The following is a 16,028-nucleotide window of genomic DNA, read 5'->3' as shown; positions in this document are numbered from 1 at the left end:
CACTGCTGCTTGGGGGAGCACACACAGTGCGTGAAGGCAGTTTGTTTGCATGTGCTAAAGAAATCCTTGCTGGGGTTAAGAAGCAGCTTAGCCCCTCAGTGATCTGGTGCAAGCCAGGACTGTGCTGGCGACTGACGCGTCGGGCTGCCCTGCGTTGGACAATTGTCACGCTGCCACCACTCAGTTCCTCTGATTGGGTACTCGCAGCGACTGATTAAAAATGCTGATGCCGTTTCTGTGATCCTTTCCACTTGGAGGAGAAATCTCTTATGCCCACCCCCAAGCCCACCTCTAGGATGTAAGTAATGGTGAAAAGATGAAGATGAAAACAGTGCAGTGTGAGTGACTGGAAATCCAGCAGTCTGGTTTAGCTGCAGTGTTATGTAGGAGTCGTCTTCAGACTTCTTACCTTTGGTTTTTCAGCACAAACTGCTTGCAGGTTTTCGAAGGCTGTGAGAGGACCTACCGTTTTTGTGTTAGTGTTTTCTGTGTATCATCATATCACCTTGCTTTTTCCCTGGACAGCTGTGTTCAGAGCTTCATGTGGAAATCTTTCTATTGAAGAGAGATAAAAAGGATCCTTAATCTGATTCTCTTTGGATCTTTCTATTTTTATGGTAAGTGCCAGCATACATTGGCTGAGCATAGCTTCTTTGCTGCAGTGCTCGTGCTCTCTCCCTCTCTCTCTCTCCCTCCCCCCTTCCCATCTGTTTTTCTCCCCCTATATTCTTAGATAAGCCTCGTGACCTTCACTTAATATCTCATCATAATTTTCAGCATCTTGATAACAGATGCTGGCTAAGTAAAATACAAGTTTTCTCTTTATTTTGCTCTTTCCCTTCTCTGACCCGGAGCTCTGAAGTATTGATTGCAAGCTGAGTACTGCCTCTTTGTCCTTGAAACGGGAGGCTTGAGCATTGCTCCTGATTGCCTGTGGCAGCAATGGGATACAGTTCTGGGGAACTGCAATAGAGATTGGTTAAAGGTGATTGACTCATTTCTCTGGATCTGTACTGTCACACTGGAAGGGTACAGAAATCCCCTGCTTGTCTGGCCATCTAGAAAACTCTGAAGCCCCTCAATGTTCAAGAGTGGGCATACATGTGGCTTGAACTGGTATTTGCTATCATTGGCATGGAACAGGTTGGCTCTTTCAGCATTTTCAATATAAGCATGTGTAATCGGGTGTTTGTAAGTTGGACCTTTTGTATCTTATGAGTGCATACTGGCTGGGACAAGAAGTTACAGAATAGACAACCTAATAACCCTCATCCCTCTCTGGTCGATACGGCTACAGATTCTTAGCTTTTTGAAATACTTTTACATTTCTGTAGTAGGAAAGAAGTGAATTTAGATGCCTGAAAATCTGTGCTGGCTTAATTTGTGCTCTAAGCTATTTTAACAGCTCTGATTTTTTAAATAGGAAAGGCTGTTATTTAGACCACAGTAAACTGTGCCTTTAGCTTTTTTTTTCCTAGTTTATTGCGAGATTTAAAGTAAACGCAAATATACAGTTTCTGGTAGATAGATATCTTCCTTTGCATTTGGCATGAGACAAATGCAAAAGTATTTCTTTTGACTTAAATGTGTTTCATGCTGTGAATCCATTATGTGGATTGACTATGCATAGCCCTTAAACACTGCAGGAATAATAAAGACTGCTACCTCTTCAAAGGTCTGCTGAAGGCATAGATATAACACTGGCTCAAACTTGTCACAGGGTGGTCTGACTTCAAGGGAGGGCAAAGAGGCGATGTGCTCTTATACCTTTGTTTTACTGAGGTAGGATAAGAATAAAGCTTTTGTTCTGTCTCTGCATTGCCTTTTCTGGGTTTAAGCAAGAGATATGCTGATATCTGGGAATTGTTTCCTTTTAATGTAGCTTACATTGTGGGTTAATAGAACAATTTTGTTCCTTATTTATCCTGTAATTCAAAGAGTTTTGCTCACATAAGCTGATTAGTTTCAACAGAGTTTGTGTACCTCCTTTCCCCTCCCAAATGAGTAAAAACTTTAAAACACTGCTGTTATTTTCACTACCCTTTGTTTATTTTCTGTACTTGGATGTAACATCTGGTTGTATTGATAAGCATGTACGAGTGTGATGGAGATGGGAGGAACCCAGGTCGGCAATTGCAAGAGGCACTGGTGGGAGGAGGAAGCTTACATGGATCTGCAGGTAGGGGACTCCGTGGTGCAGTGAGGTACCTGCTGCATTGGCTTCACAAAAAGCCATAGTGGCCAGCACGTAGCCCAGATATCAGTGGTCCAAGTCATCTCCCCAGTCAGATCACACATTTTGACATCACGTAGTACCCATTGGTGAAGCCGATCCTGAGCCTTGTTTCCCTTCTAACTGATGTGGTGAGAGCATGCTGCAGACCTGCCTCCCTCCTGCTCTAATATGGAGCAGGTCTGTTCTGGCAACTGTGCAGCTCAAGGAACTGTTTAAAAACATTTACTTCTAGAGCAGTCCTCCATACTGCCTACTACAGAAGGGCTTTAGCACTATGTCAGGTCTATGTGTAATTTATTTTTTTTAAATCAGTCACAAAGCTGCCTGAGTTCATTCTCTTCCAGCTTCAGTGAGTGCTCACATAATGACAGCAGCAAAGAAACTTTTTGCTGTGGACCAACAGGGTTCTTCGTAATACACACGGGGAAGCAGTCCTGAGTCCTTGAAGGTTGTGACATTGCCTTGGAGAAGCTGGACTTAGGCTTTTCTTGATTAAATGTAAGAACTAATTGTGTGTGTGCATTGCACTTCAAACTGTTTATTTTGTTCCATATAAAATTATCGTAAATTTAAAAAACAAGAGGGTTTTCAAAATATATGCACAATCTAAATAATTCTGAAGATCACAGAGTTAAGTATCAGACATCTTTTCATTTTTATAAATATTATTGTAAAATCAGCTATTCCTGTGCCTTAAAGTAATCTACATTCTTAAATCACATTTAATCAAAAGTACTGTTTTCACTTAAAAATTACTAATGTTTAGGTAAGATTATCAAGCAAAGGCTAATTTTTAACCTAAGCGCATAATCATGTCTGTCTTTTCCAATAAAATTTTAGAAGCTGAAGTGCATAATGTAATGTGCTTTCTCAATAACCTTGAGGCAAAAGGAAGGGAGGAAAAAGATCCCGAAGTATTTTCTCTGGTTTAAACTGCATGAGCTTGCAATGGGATGCTTACATTTGGAACCTGACATCTGTGTACTGCAACTGAGAAGTCTATGCATCTAAAATCGTTTCCAGCACATCCTGTTTCAGGCTAAGGGCTTGAAAAATAAAGATACAATCGTCTGTAAAAGCCTTGGGAGATAGACTGAAATTCCCCAAATTACATGAAATTCAAGTAGGTAGATATGCGGTTCACTTCTTGGGAATTCTATGAATGCCCTGATAGGAAATGCATGCATAGTGCTTCCTTGTTTCACAGCGTAGTGTCATGTTAATTCCTTTGCAGGGTGGCTGAAGACTGCATAGAAAACAACTGCAGGGGGAAAAAAAAAAAAGCTCTATTCCTTAGCCAGCCAATATCACCCAATGGTCTGATCAAGTCACTGCATTTTTTTTTTTTTACTGTGTATGTTCAATATGCATTCTTCATTCCATTTGTCTGTAGAAGCAAGTCCTTTGAAGTTTTATGCTCCACAAATGTTCAACCATGTACATCTAGACTGTCAATATAAATGGGTATGTTTTTACAGAAAGCTTGCTCATTTATCCATACTGCTTCAATAATTTTATACTTTCTATCTGCTCATATCCTTTCTGACAAAAGCTATACAGGCTGAAGAATGCAGGCAGTAGACTAGCCATGCCCCAACTTCCCTCTCTGCCCCAGACTGGAGAGTAATACCGGAATATGCACAATGCAGAGCTGAAGTCATCAGTACCAGGCAGTGCACTGGCTAGTCATTTTTTTCAAAGTTTTTTATGAAAAGAGTTTACAAATGTTTTCAAAGGTAATGTGGTACCCCGTATTTTAACGGAGCACATGTAATTGTAAGTTATAGTATACATATTCTATTCATGTATTGCATGTTATATTAACTGTGGTTTTACTTGGCTGTTTCTTCCTACATACTGACCCATGAATGAGCACATATGGATAATCCAAAGGTGACTGCAACTTCTAGACTTTCTCTGTTATTCATAGAGCTAATTTTTAAGGTGTTCCTAAACACAGAATCTCACTTTGTCTGCAGATTTTGTCTGGGATGATTTTGTCCAGGACTTTATAGCTCTAATATTGCAAATTTTAACAATCTGTCTCCATACGTCTTGAGACTTTAGCAGGTGAGCTCTCTTCAGTCCAGTTGTTACTTTCACAGTTCATGGATGTCTGGAAATCCTGTGTGAACACTGTGCCACATAATCTGTCACAAGTTTAGTGCTTTTGGAAAGTATTAGGCAGGGTGTTTGTGTGCTACGTTTTTCCTCTGTATCTGTGGGGAAAGATTAGCTTTCAGGCACTGTTATATGGGTCTTGTGTCTCCTGTGTCTGCTGTGCATATGCTGCCCTTTACGCCTGTCATATCTCGGGAAGGGATTGCATTTTCTGTATTTATACAACTGCATAGTGCTTGTGCAGATCTGTCTGATTCCTCATGGAAACTGGCATTTTAGGTCATGTTGCGCAGATTTGCTCTTGTATAATTTCTGCATAGGAAATACTGGACAATAAAGCAAGAGTTCTTCTGTATGTTAAAGAACTTTCTCCTACAACAGTCACAAATATGTTGTTCCACACTCAATGTGGTAACAGTGGAGCAGCATTAGGCCTGCTTGCCTTGAGAAATATTGAGGGCTTGAAGTGTTCCTGAGGGACCAGTCTTTCTTTAGCACCTGAACATAAAATGTAATGAAACATTTCAAAGGCAAAATGTTTATTTTCTTGCAATTGTAGAAACATTTGTAGGCTTTTCTGGTGGAAGATGTAAAGAAGGCAAAACTCTATCCTAAACTGACCTAACCAAGGTTAAGTGTTCAGATTCTGCTAATGTGACATTATTAGAATCGAGAACTTTACATTGTTCTGTTTGCAGTATAAAGGGAAATAATAATCTGGTTAAGAGTTGTGGGTTATTTCCTCAGTATCCCAGTGGAAGAGATCTTTGCATTGGAGCAGGTAACTTCAGCAGCGTTTCAATCTTTATGAATAACAACACTGAACAGGATGAGTATCACTGAAGCTGCAATCGGATCCCCAAATAGGGAAGCTAATGGTGTACGGCTTTCTTCATGTGTATAGATTTTACTCTAGGAGAACACAAATCTGAGAAAATGTTTTCAGAAAAAGCCTCATTTTCCTAAGAGCTGTATGTAGATGCTAATAATGCTGCAACACGAGTCTCTCAAAATAGTTTCCCTTTACCACCTCATGAGGAGATACAGCAAGCACACCTCAAAGTGGATCTCCAAATCCAACTCTGATAGAAGACTAGTTCCCACCAGATGGTGAAATTTGAACATGAGTTTAGAGATTTCCAGACTGGGCATTTGCAATCTGATTGTCCAAAGGCAGGCTGTCCAAAACTTTTGCACAACTCGGTTCCTCAAAAAGCCCATACTACCCATAAATAAATATTTTTTAAAAGCTAAACCAAATTAATTCTGAATGCATTCCCTGGAAAGAGTATTGGTGTTACCTCTTTGTTGTTTCATGTCAAGACCTGAGCTATCAGGTCTTCTGTGTGAGATTAGACACATCTGGCATCATAACAAGAACCTTTTTCAAACAGTTGATATTCATATGACACCAGTCAGGATTAAAGACATGTCCAGGATTAGAGACATCATGCTGGCTGAAAGGGTGTTTTAAGATTCCAGGATTATGAAGGTATTGATGTTCATTGTAGGAGATGGGCTCCTCATGCTCTCTGCACAGGTAGAATACCAGAAGTTTGCACTTCTAGAGGGTGATTTGAAACATGTCTAAGAGAGATGTCCCAAATATTTTTTAGGAGCCTATCGCTGTTTAATAGAAAGATAGAAAGAGTAGGCTTCTGTATAATTTATCTGTAGGGTTTATGTAACTACTGCTGGGAGATTGTTAAAATAGATGCCCATTTCAGAATAGCTTCTTTAACTAAGTCTATTTGCTCTTGTTGTAGCCACCTGCAGTATTGACATTAATTTCTTATTTTATATGGTGCTTACACCCTTCAAATATAGAAAAATGATTCTACCTCCCTTTGTTTTTGGAGGAGGAAGTTAATTAACAAAATCGCTTGAGAAAAGAAAGACAGAATCTCCTTTGAGCCAGTTTTCTATACGGAAAAGCTAGCCTAATGATTAGCTGTCTTGGATCACCAGGAGATATATTTCCATTTTTTGACATTAGAGTTTTTCATTAAAATTAAGCATAATACTTTATACACGATGTATTAGACCACCAGACTTTTTCTAAATGAGCTTGATACTTCTGGGAGAATCGCTTCCTATAAAATGTCAACTGAAATCCAGAGCTTTGTGAAGTCCATTGTGTCCATGTGTCCTGGCAGACATGCAACCCTCTACATGTTGTTCATCTCTCCTTCAGGCTCAATTAAGTTCTTTTCTTGTTTGTGCTCTGTGTCACTGTCTCTTTCACTGTTTTCCCTTAACATGTACTTTTTTGTCTTTTCACATACTGATTTTCCTTCACTTTTTTCTTAGTTTTGGTTTTCTTTTCTTGGTTATTCTTTGTTCTTCACAGAGATAATATCTATATTAGGTTTGTTGCTTGGGTTTTGGTTTTTTTTCATACTGGTTTTCCTCTTAAATTCATTTGATTGGTTGGTTGTTTTTTTGGTGGTTTGGTTTGGTTTGTTTGGTTTGGGGTTTTTTTGGTTGAGAGGGGGCTGTTGCTTTTTGTTTTGTTTTGCTTTAACCATACTAGTTGCTATCCTATGCTGTATTTCATCTAGGCAGAGCACTGCTTACTCTGATTCAGTGCCTAAGGAAAAGCAAATATTGTCTTTTCTAAATTAAGAGCTTGGGCTGTAGTCCCAATATATTAGGAAGCGTGCATGGAAAAATGGAGAATAGGAGGCAATGATAAACAGGTTTAGCAGGACAAAAGGGCTGGAACCTAAGAGCCAAGTGAAATGTCAGCCTTGTTAGCATAAATACTCTTTTCCTTAATGTGGTAGGAAAATAGGACATTCTGTAGCTGTGGAATCTGAGACCAAAGAACATAACAAGAGGAATTAGGCAGGTGATACTGATCTGAGTTGTTTCAACCTCTCTGCAGTTTCATGCAGGCAACACTGTTTCAGTTTATGCTTAATGTTTTTGACGCTACTGCCATTAAAATTCTTTATTTTAGATGAGAAGGAGAAAATTAGTTAAGTTCAGTGCTTCTCTGCCCTCAGGAGAAGGAAAAGAATTACCTCTTTTAATTGCTTATTGTCCTTTGTTCCCATAGAAACATCTGCAGCATTTGATTTTTCTAACCTGTCATTTGGACAAACACTTCCAGAATTAGATTGAGGGAAATTCCTGATCCAATTTAAATTAAATTTGGGGTAGTCAAGTTTCTACCCATAAACTTGTTTTTGTTTTATATGATGCTGGTTGCTGCTAATAATGCTGGGTGTTGCTAATGCTGGATGTTACTCTGTCTCTTTATGTTGACCACAGGATCATCTTAAACATAAGAAGTTCTTTCTGGCTGGTGACACTGAAATTGCTGTTGAGCCATAAACAGAACTTCCTTATCTTCCTTTATAACCTAGAATTTGTGATGTAGAAATGCCTTGACAAAAGATTGGATAACCTTCTGCTTCAGCATGCTTCATGAACTTTACTTGGTTTACATTTCTAGTAATAATAGACTCTGAACTGTTCTGATTAATACATTACGGTATAATTCTGACAATGCAAACAAGTTTTGTAAAGTCTACATCAGTACTCAGTGTTCCATGGTGAAGCTGTTACTGCAACTTATTATTGCACTTTTTTCAGACGGAACAGTTCTCTAAAAAATGTATGTATTCTTATGTGGGAAAAATACTGCTTTATTTTCTTTTTTACGTAAAACTCAACATGACTCAATAATTTTGTGATTAGTACATTATGTTACCATACCACAACCTAATATATTTGAGACAAAATTTAGGTCTAAATTATCCAGTTGCTTTCTGTAAAACTCAATCAGACCATCGTTCAAGTAACTCTTTCTCTGCAGTTTTAATTCTGCCTCTAATTTTTCAGCTTCAATCTCTGATCTTATTTCTTACAATTCTCCATTCTGCACTTCTGTTTCTGGCTGGACCTCTTGTCCTTTGACTCTCTTCCAGGCTCTGCTCTGTTCCCCATGCAGCATTTCTCTTTCTGCTCCTTCTATTCTTTACCTGCTCCTCAAGGCTATTTCTGTGCCCAGGTGTCCCACTCAGGTACTCAGTCCTAATCTGTGAAAAAATGTGCTCAGATCACTGAGCTGTGGTACTCCAGCAGCGCTTGTTGCACATGTTAGCATTCTTTGCAATAGCAATAAAATTGTCTATGAATTGTTTGTGAAAAAATGCAATGGGGGTTTAAAGGTGACATTGCAATGCAGAAGTAGGGTCTCAGGTTTCAATATGATAATCTTGTTTCCTGTCCTTAAGTAACACCTTAAGGTACATTGATCAAATTGAAATTTAATATATGTTGCAGTGAGGAGGGATGATAGGCCTGTGCTTATCTTGATGCTCCTTGTCTGAGATTCACTGCTAAATGGTATCATCTCTGCTCATAAGTTATGCTGAGAAGGGAGATAGTGAGGAAGACAGGTTCAGGATATGTACTTCATTTCAGTCTCAAGAGGAAGAAGAGGAGAGATGTGGCACAGATCCACTGATTTTTTTTTTTTTTTTTTTTGACATTTTGCCTCAGGATCAGGTTGTGATGAAAGAAACTTATGTGTCTGGGAAATGCTATGTGCTTTCAGCTATCATGTGATAGCATCGCAATTATAGCACAGGAACTTGTTCATCGTCAAATATTTAAGTGTCTCCCTCGAGATCATACAGAAATGTATGTTTTGGTTGAACCCAGGACTCTCGAAACCCAAGCCAGCACCCTGCCCATGCCAGGCTAGCCTGTTTTCCCACAGTGATGGTACAGGGGAAACGGAAATTCTGATACTAACAGATCATGCTAAATAGGCTACATTCAAATACATAAGGTCAAGAAGAAAACATTTAATCTTCTAGGTTTTAAAGCAGGTAAAAGTCCTCAGAGAAATTTTAACAAAGAAAAAAATATCATGTTGTTACAGAATGTGGAGTAATATTCAGGATACTTACTAAATAGCTTTGATAACATTGCAGCTTGTCATTGACTGTCTAAAAATTCCCAGTTGTCTGTTTTCCAGGACATACCATGAAGATTGGTTAGGTTTTTTATGCGCTCTGATTGCAGTACACTCCAGGCTAAGTAACTTGCAATTGATGTGGTGTTTCTCTTTCACTGTTGTCAAACATATGTTCTCTTTTCTGTATAGACTCCAGGGGAAAAACATGTTCTGAGGCCATATTGTTAGCACTTAGATTTTTTGAATGGCATTTTTAGAAACATCTGTGAGTTTGTCAATCAGTTTTAAACTCTGGTATGGCTTTGTGAGTACTTCATTGCATTCTTGGGTATTAGCACTGCTAGTTTGATTTTATTGAAAGCCATAGGAGGATGAAGTTTTGAGCATTTAAAAATTATTAAATGACAGAATTTTGGTTGTCTGTATTTATGTGTTATCCTGGAGACTTTGCTAATATGTTCACATGCAGTTCTCACCGTATTAGATTTGTTTCTTTTTATTTTCCTTGTGAAATATTTCATTCTGTCTCATAGTTAGTGTCTATGATCCAAACCAGGCTCCAAACAAAAACCAAAACAAGTACTTCTTGTTATTTGTATTTTTATGGCAATCACCACAACTTCTGCTAATGTCCAGATGGCAAATAATTATTCTTCATGGAAACTGTGAGTTGAGATGATATTATTTCCCTTGCCAATGTTGTCTGTTCTTATTACTTTGTAGATAAAGGGCTGAGATTTTTGGTGTGAAAGGGAGAAACACTTATTAGCTTAGGATCCTGAATGTGAAACATCAAGGGCATGATTTTTTTCCATATCTTTAGCACATTATAGAATTTCATATAATCAAAATAAGCTTCAGTGGACACTGACTGCATCTTTGAATGCCATAACTTTGATTAATCATGTGTTCTCTTCTGGGTGCTTGGACAGTGACATACACCCACTGAAGTCACTTCCTTAGAAGCACTGAAGGCAGAGGTGGGCATGCAATCAACCTTAAATTAAAAATTAAATTCTTTGAACCTGATACCAACATTTGTCTTCATGGAGTTTCAAACTGTGTATCTGTACAGTTTTCTCTGTGCGTGGAGGTGGAGCAGAGGCCAGGTGGAGCTGATTCCTATTGCAGAAGTGTCCATCCTAAGTGCACACTGAGGATGAAAAATTCTGTGTGGTCTGGAGTTAAAACCCGTATTCTATTGCATAAGCACAGAAGTGCTGAGTGTATTTCACAGATGCAGCCCTAATCCTAGCACTTCTTAGACACTTGATACTGCAAACTCAGCAGCCTTCTGATATAATTGTGTTATATGGCAACACCCAAATATTTTAAAAGACTATATAAAATCCAGATTTTTCGTCCTCTGATATTGACAAAAACATTGGCTGTATGTGTAGGACAGCTATTTGAGAGCTTCAATTTTCTTCTTCCTGATCTCGAGCATAGTGGGGAGTCAGCTTGGCTGTCATTCCAGGGCTGGTAGACCAGCCAGAAGGGGAAAGTGCATCTTTTGCTATAAAGCTTCCTAATCTGTGGAGGGTAGTTTAGTGGAACAAAGTGTCTTCTACCTCCACAGACCTTTCTATCTTGCCATTAGGGTAATTGTTCCTTCTTCATCATGTGGTGTAACTGCTAGCCATGGGAACCCAGGAGAGCAGATCTCTTCTACCATCACAGTGACCCCATTGAGCTATAAGAGGGGCAAATGCAGGGAAGAAAAGCACCACATCTATTGCTGAGAAAAAAAAAAAAAAGATTAGGCAGCCTATAACTTTAGGTAATCTTTTTTTTTTTTACAGTAATAACTATCTGCCATAGATAGATGGATAGATATTGATAGCACACAACTTCAAAATTGACTAGTGCTTTTCTGTAGCCAAGATTTTCCAAAGTAGCCTGAAACATTTAATGTTCTCCCTCTGAATTTCCAGCAAAGTTGCTTTTAAATTTACCAGAGCAGATGTCCCAAGACAGAAATGGCATTTCAAATTTTGAGGCAGCTGTGTTTGTATGTGTGTGGCTAGTGATTTTATAGGATATTCACTGATGTGGTTAATACTTTAAAGCTGCTTTTTAAAAAGAAAAATCAATGTTGATTAGCTATTATGCGAGCACAAATTCCATCTTTACAGTTTCGGTGTTATAAGTAAATCCAATTAAATTGTGAAAGTGTTTTCATTCCACCTCATTAACATAGTTCTTAGTAAAAGACTTAATACAAATAGTAAAATTGCAAGTGATCAAGTAAAAAAAAATTCAAAAATCTTATTCTGTCCTAAGTGTCATGAATAAAGCAACTAATACTTTGCTGATGTGTCTTGTTTCAGAAGCTTTGCCAGCATCTGGCCAGTGAGTTAAGGTTATGGGAATGTAGATTTTGAATCAGCAATGCCCACTAAATGCTACTGGAGTGTTGTTAGCAGGAAGATGTCACAGAATAGCACCCTACAATGCCTGTGGCTTTGTGGTAGTTTGTCACTTGCATTTTGCTGTCTCAGGGAAAGAACAAGAATTGCATTTAATACATAATCCCAGGAAAGTGCCTGACCCTGTCTCTCTGTTGGGCTTCAGTATATACCTTACTGTGACTTCAGCTGAAGGAAAACCACAAATTAATTTTTTGTGCTTTACAATAATTTCTTTTGAATGGATCTAACAGTGGAAATATCATGGGCTTAATATACTCTAAAGCCAAAGAGAATTGCAGAGCTCAGGAAACAGTATTAGGGATGTTTCTTCAATCATTGTTTATCACTTAAAAGTGTAATTTGAATGCATCATTTAAATGTTTTTACATGTAATCACACTTACAATTGTATGCTAAAAATACTGATGCTCAGAATGTGGAGGGAGCCAATTGCATAAATAGAAGCATGGAGAGCAAGATGGTAGGTTTACTTACCTATATGAAATTTTAAAGGAAGCAAGCACCCAATTCTGTGTCGAGGAAATAAGAGACTTATTAATTTCCATTAAAGGATGCATAAAATGCTTGTTTTCCCACACTGTTGCCTTTCAGCATAAGCAGGCACTTATTGATCTAGAACAAACCAAGTTTGCAACCTTCAATAACTAAGCAAAGGACCACTTTTGTGTTGAATTTCATGCTTTGTGAAAGTCTGGAAAAGTTTTTCCTTTCTTTTCATATGAAAAACCTGACATTCCACTAATAGTATACCCTGCTAACTATCAGATGCTGAACACTTTGGTACAGTGTTAATCCTCTGGGCTTAGTGTTGCCATTTTGCTGAGCAAACTCAGACTACGCAGGCGATAAAATAATTCAGAGATAGGTGCTTTCAGTAAATGGAGTTCTGCAAGAGACATTGCAGATCTTCTGATCTTGTATCAGTAGGAATTGATGTAATTGAAAATCTTTGAAAAAGTGATACAGAGTCCAGTGCTGCAGTTTTTCAGGAAATCAACTGTAAGTAAAAATGCATGCTTTCCATTTTCATTCCGCTCTTGCAAAAGTAGTGCCTGGCTGTGGCAGAAGCTGTTGCTCATCTGTATTCAACAGCATCCCAGTAGCTGGAATTTGCAGCATAACAGTGATATCTGTCCAGTTGATTTTAGAATAAATTGACAAAAAAAATTTTAAAAAATTCAAAGCCTAGTCTGGTGCAATATTTTTTTATTTTAGTCATATCTTCCTTAATGGACTGGTATCAGTTTTTATAAATCACAATGTATTATTGTGAAAGTTTTAGTAAATGATCTGTACAAATAACAGTAGCAGGGAATGCGTGAGAGCAAACGAGGTTTGTCCAGTTCCTCCTTTTCACATTAAAAGCACCCTAGTTTCACACTTCTGCTTAATTTGTCTGCTTCATACAAAGATAGTAAGAATTGAGAGGAGATTTTTGATTTTTGTGCAAACATGTGATGTCTAGCACCTGGGATTCTGGCCTACTAAATCCTGTTGGGAACCAAATAAAGTTTTGTTCCCTGTGCAGATCTCTAAGCTCCTAATATTTTTTAGTCTGTTTTGGGTAATGTCAAAGTTCTGACATTCCTTGCTGAAAGTCCCATATAATACCAAGGTCAGCACAGTAGCCTGTGCAGTGGGGACAGGGATCAAACCACTCTATGTCTGGTTTGGATGAGTGACGTTCGCCTTAAGTAGAAATTCTTTGTGGAGCTGAGACATGAAATATCTCCTAATTTTATGCAATTTTTTTACTAATTCTGATTTCTGGTATTTGAAGAGGAATGCTGCTGCTAATGCAGGAGAAGTGAATGGCAGTAACAAGTGGAAGTGTGAACAAGGAGCAGCAGGGTTAAGAATTCTCTCAGCACTTGCAGTTTCTGAGCAGCACAGATATGTGGAACTTGGTGCTAGGTCTTCATGAGGATGTTCAAGAAATCAGGTATATGGGAAACAGGCAGAGTTGGTTTTTTTTGCTCTTGCTCACACTGAGAGGGTAACTGAGAGGGGCTGTTAGCTAGCAGTTATTCATGGTGATGATTTAGTCTCACTCCATAGGTCAATCCAGCCTCCTGGAGACTCTGGGACTCCTCCTGGTTTAAGGAGCAACTCAGTCACCTGGACAGCCCTAGAGGCAGGACACTTTCTGATCCATGCAATCATAGTCTGCATGGAGCAGTTACCTCCTGTGGAGATAGTGCATGAGGCTACAAAATTCAGGAGTGTGTTATTTTGTGTTTAAATAGACTTTTATATTCCTCAGGGTTAAAAAAATAAAGGGACAGTGGGGAAGTTTTTTTCCCCTTCTCTTCTTTAGAAAGAAAAACGTTTTATTTTAAAGGGGAAGCGAAAGTAGAAAACAATGAACTAGGTTAGGAAGCATGTTTTAACACAGCATTTTCATGGAAAAGTTGCAGAAGTGTGAATGAGGGTTGGATGTAGTTTAATGAAACTTGCATTTTTTCACTGTTGTAAAGCTCTAGCTTTTCCTTGAGGTATGTTTTTCTCTTTCAGAACCAAACTCAAGTCAGTGCAGAAAAATAATTAGGTAATTACAGTCAAATAAATGGTCTAAATCTTCACATTGTGATCACAGAAGACCCATGGATTTTATGGGCTCTAAATTCTACATTGAGTTTGAAGGCTAAATTACTAGAAATTAACAATTCCTTGCTTAAAGTTTATGGAATGATCATCTAAGAAAAGAAAAAATTAGATGCTGTTTTACTTTATGAGTCTTATTTCAGGATCATTAGATAGAAGTTGCCCTGAATTAATGAACAGTTTAATTTGACAATTAATTTTTATTGTGAGACATTCACTTGCAGACAGAAAGAGCTCCTTTATTCTAGCTAGCTGAATCCCTGGATGTGTATGTGTTGGTCATTGGAGATAAAGACCTTGACAATTTTGTTCACACACTGCTAACTTCATTCAGTTGTCCTCTGTATCATGGTGTGCAACCTATGCTATGAATTTTAACGGAGAAGAGCAGTTATTCTGTTCTCTATGGACCAAAATCTGTGTGCTTCCAGATTCCTAAAGAAAACTAATCTTAAAATTTTTCATCCAGTCCTAGCTCTTGGGCACTTTCACAGCTAAAAGGGACACAGCTTCAGTGGGCTTAAGTCAGCATGCTTCTACTGCACAAACCTCAGGTGTTATGGTTTATGTTCAGAGATGATCTGATTTAGCCCGTAATTGTTCTTGTTGCATTTTCCAGGAGATTAAAATGGGGCAACGCTTAATTCAGGATTGAAGTGGGGAGTGTTTCTCACCATGGTTACATGTGTGACCTTGTAACAGTAGGGTCTGTGAGGAAATCAGAAACAAACAGAAGAGATGATTCTACCATAGCATGAAACTTAGAAGAAAGATGTTCATCTCTAGAGCTATTGATGCTGACCATGCTTAGTTGGGACAGTCCTAACAGTTGCTGACAGCCCACAGGTGAAGCTACCTTAGCAAGAGAAAAACCACCATTCAAACTTGGGCTCAGTGCTGATTTGTTCCTGTGCAAACATAAATTAATTTGAACAGAATTTAAATATTATCACAAGGAAGCTAGGCTTTTTTTTATTTTTTTTTTTCCATAGCCATTATTCAACATTATTCAAAACAAGGTCTGGATTGTATCTCTCACTTTATTTAGCATTCTCATTTTTATACTGTCAGGTGTAAAAATAAACACATAGGGGCAAACCTGACACTAAAAAACTGTGATAAACCCAATAAACAAAAAACATTTTCTTCCCATAAACATCTTAAAGTATCTGCAGAAGACTTACACATTTTTATATATCTGCTTATGCAGTGAATAAACTAAAACAAGCGAGAGAAGTGGAAGACAACTATAGAGTTTTTAAAAATACTGAAATCCCACACCATGACATTATCACAATCATAACAAGATAGTATAAGAAATATAAAATATGAGTTCTAGTTTCAAGACAAAGGGTCTTAAAAATTGTTTAAATTAATGTTTTTGAAAATCTAGATTTGGTGAGTTGTAGTCCTCTAACATTTCACAAATCACTTCTGATGAAAACTGCTTTTTTTCAAACTTCTCTCTTTGACTTTAAGAAATAATTTGGGGTGATAATTTTGAAACAAATTCCCCATGTATATAATGTTGATTTGCAACTTTCCAAAGAAAGAGAAAACAAAATATTAGATTTAGGCAAGAAATACAGGTAGCAGTGAAAGAATGTTTGAACTGCTTAATGAAGCTCCATATGAGATGTGTCTAGATGTATAGGATTTTAGAGGGAGATCCTATACCCATTAGGATGTGATACATGGAACAA

The 16,028-nt window shown here is 38.0% G+C and overlaps 1 protein-coding gene across 6 annotated transcripts in view; it reads left to right on the top strand.

The window, feature by feature from the left end:
• The first annotated feature begins 211 nt into the window (after positions 1 to 211).
• ANO4 (anoctamin 4) overlaps positions 212 to 16,028 on the top strand; it is a 175,015-nt gene continuing 159,198 nt past the window's right edge. For 2 of the 6 annotated variants that reach the window (XM_027660076.1, XM_027660070.1), the window contains exon 1: positions 268 to 617. The gene's annotated coding sequence lies outside the window, so the exon portion shown is untranslated. Of the gene's footprint in view, positions 618 to 16,028 lie in introns of all 6 variants that reach the window. The other 4 variants (XM_027660044.1, XM_027660054.1, XM_027660035.1 and 1 more) reach the window with 4 other exon arrangements.

Source organism: Corapipo altera, unplaced genomic scaffold (assembly GCF_003945725.1).
Source record: "Corapipo altera isolate COAL_440 unplaced genomic scaffold, ASM394572v1 1, whole genome shotgun sequence".
Classification (NCBI taxonomy): Eukaryota; Metazoa; Chordata; class Aves; order Passeriformes; family Pipridae; genus Corapipo; species Corapipo altera.
This window is presented reverse-complemented; position numbering and strand designations above follow the sequence as displayed.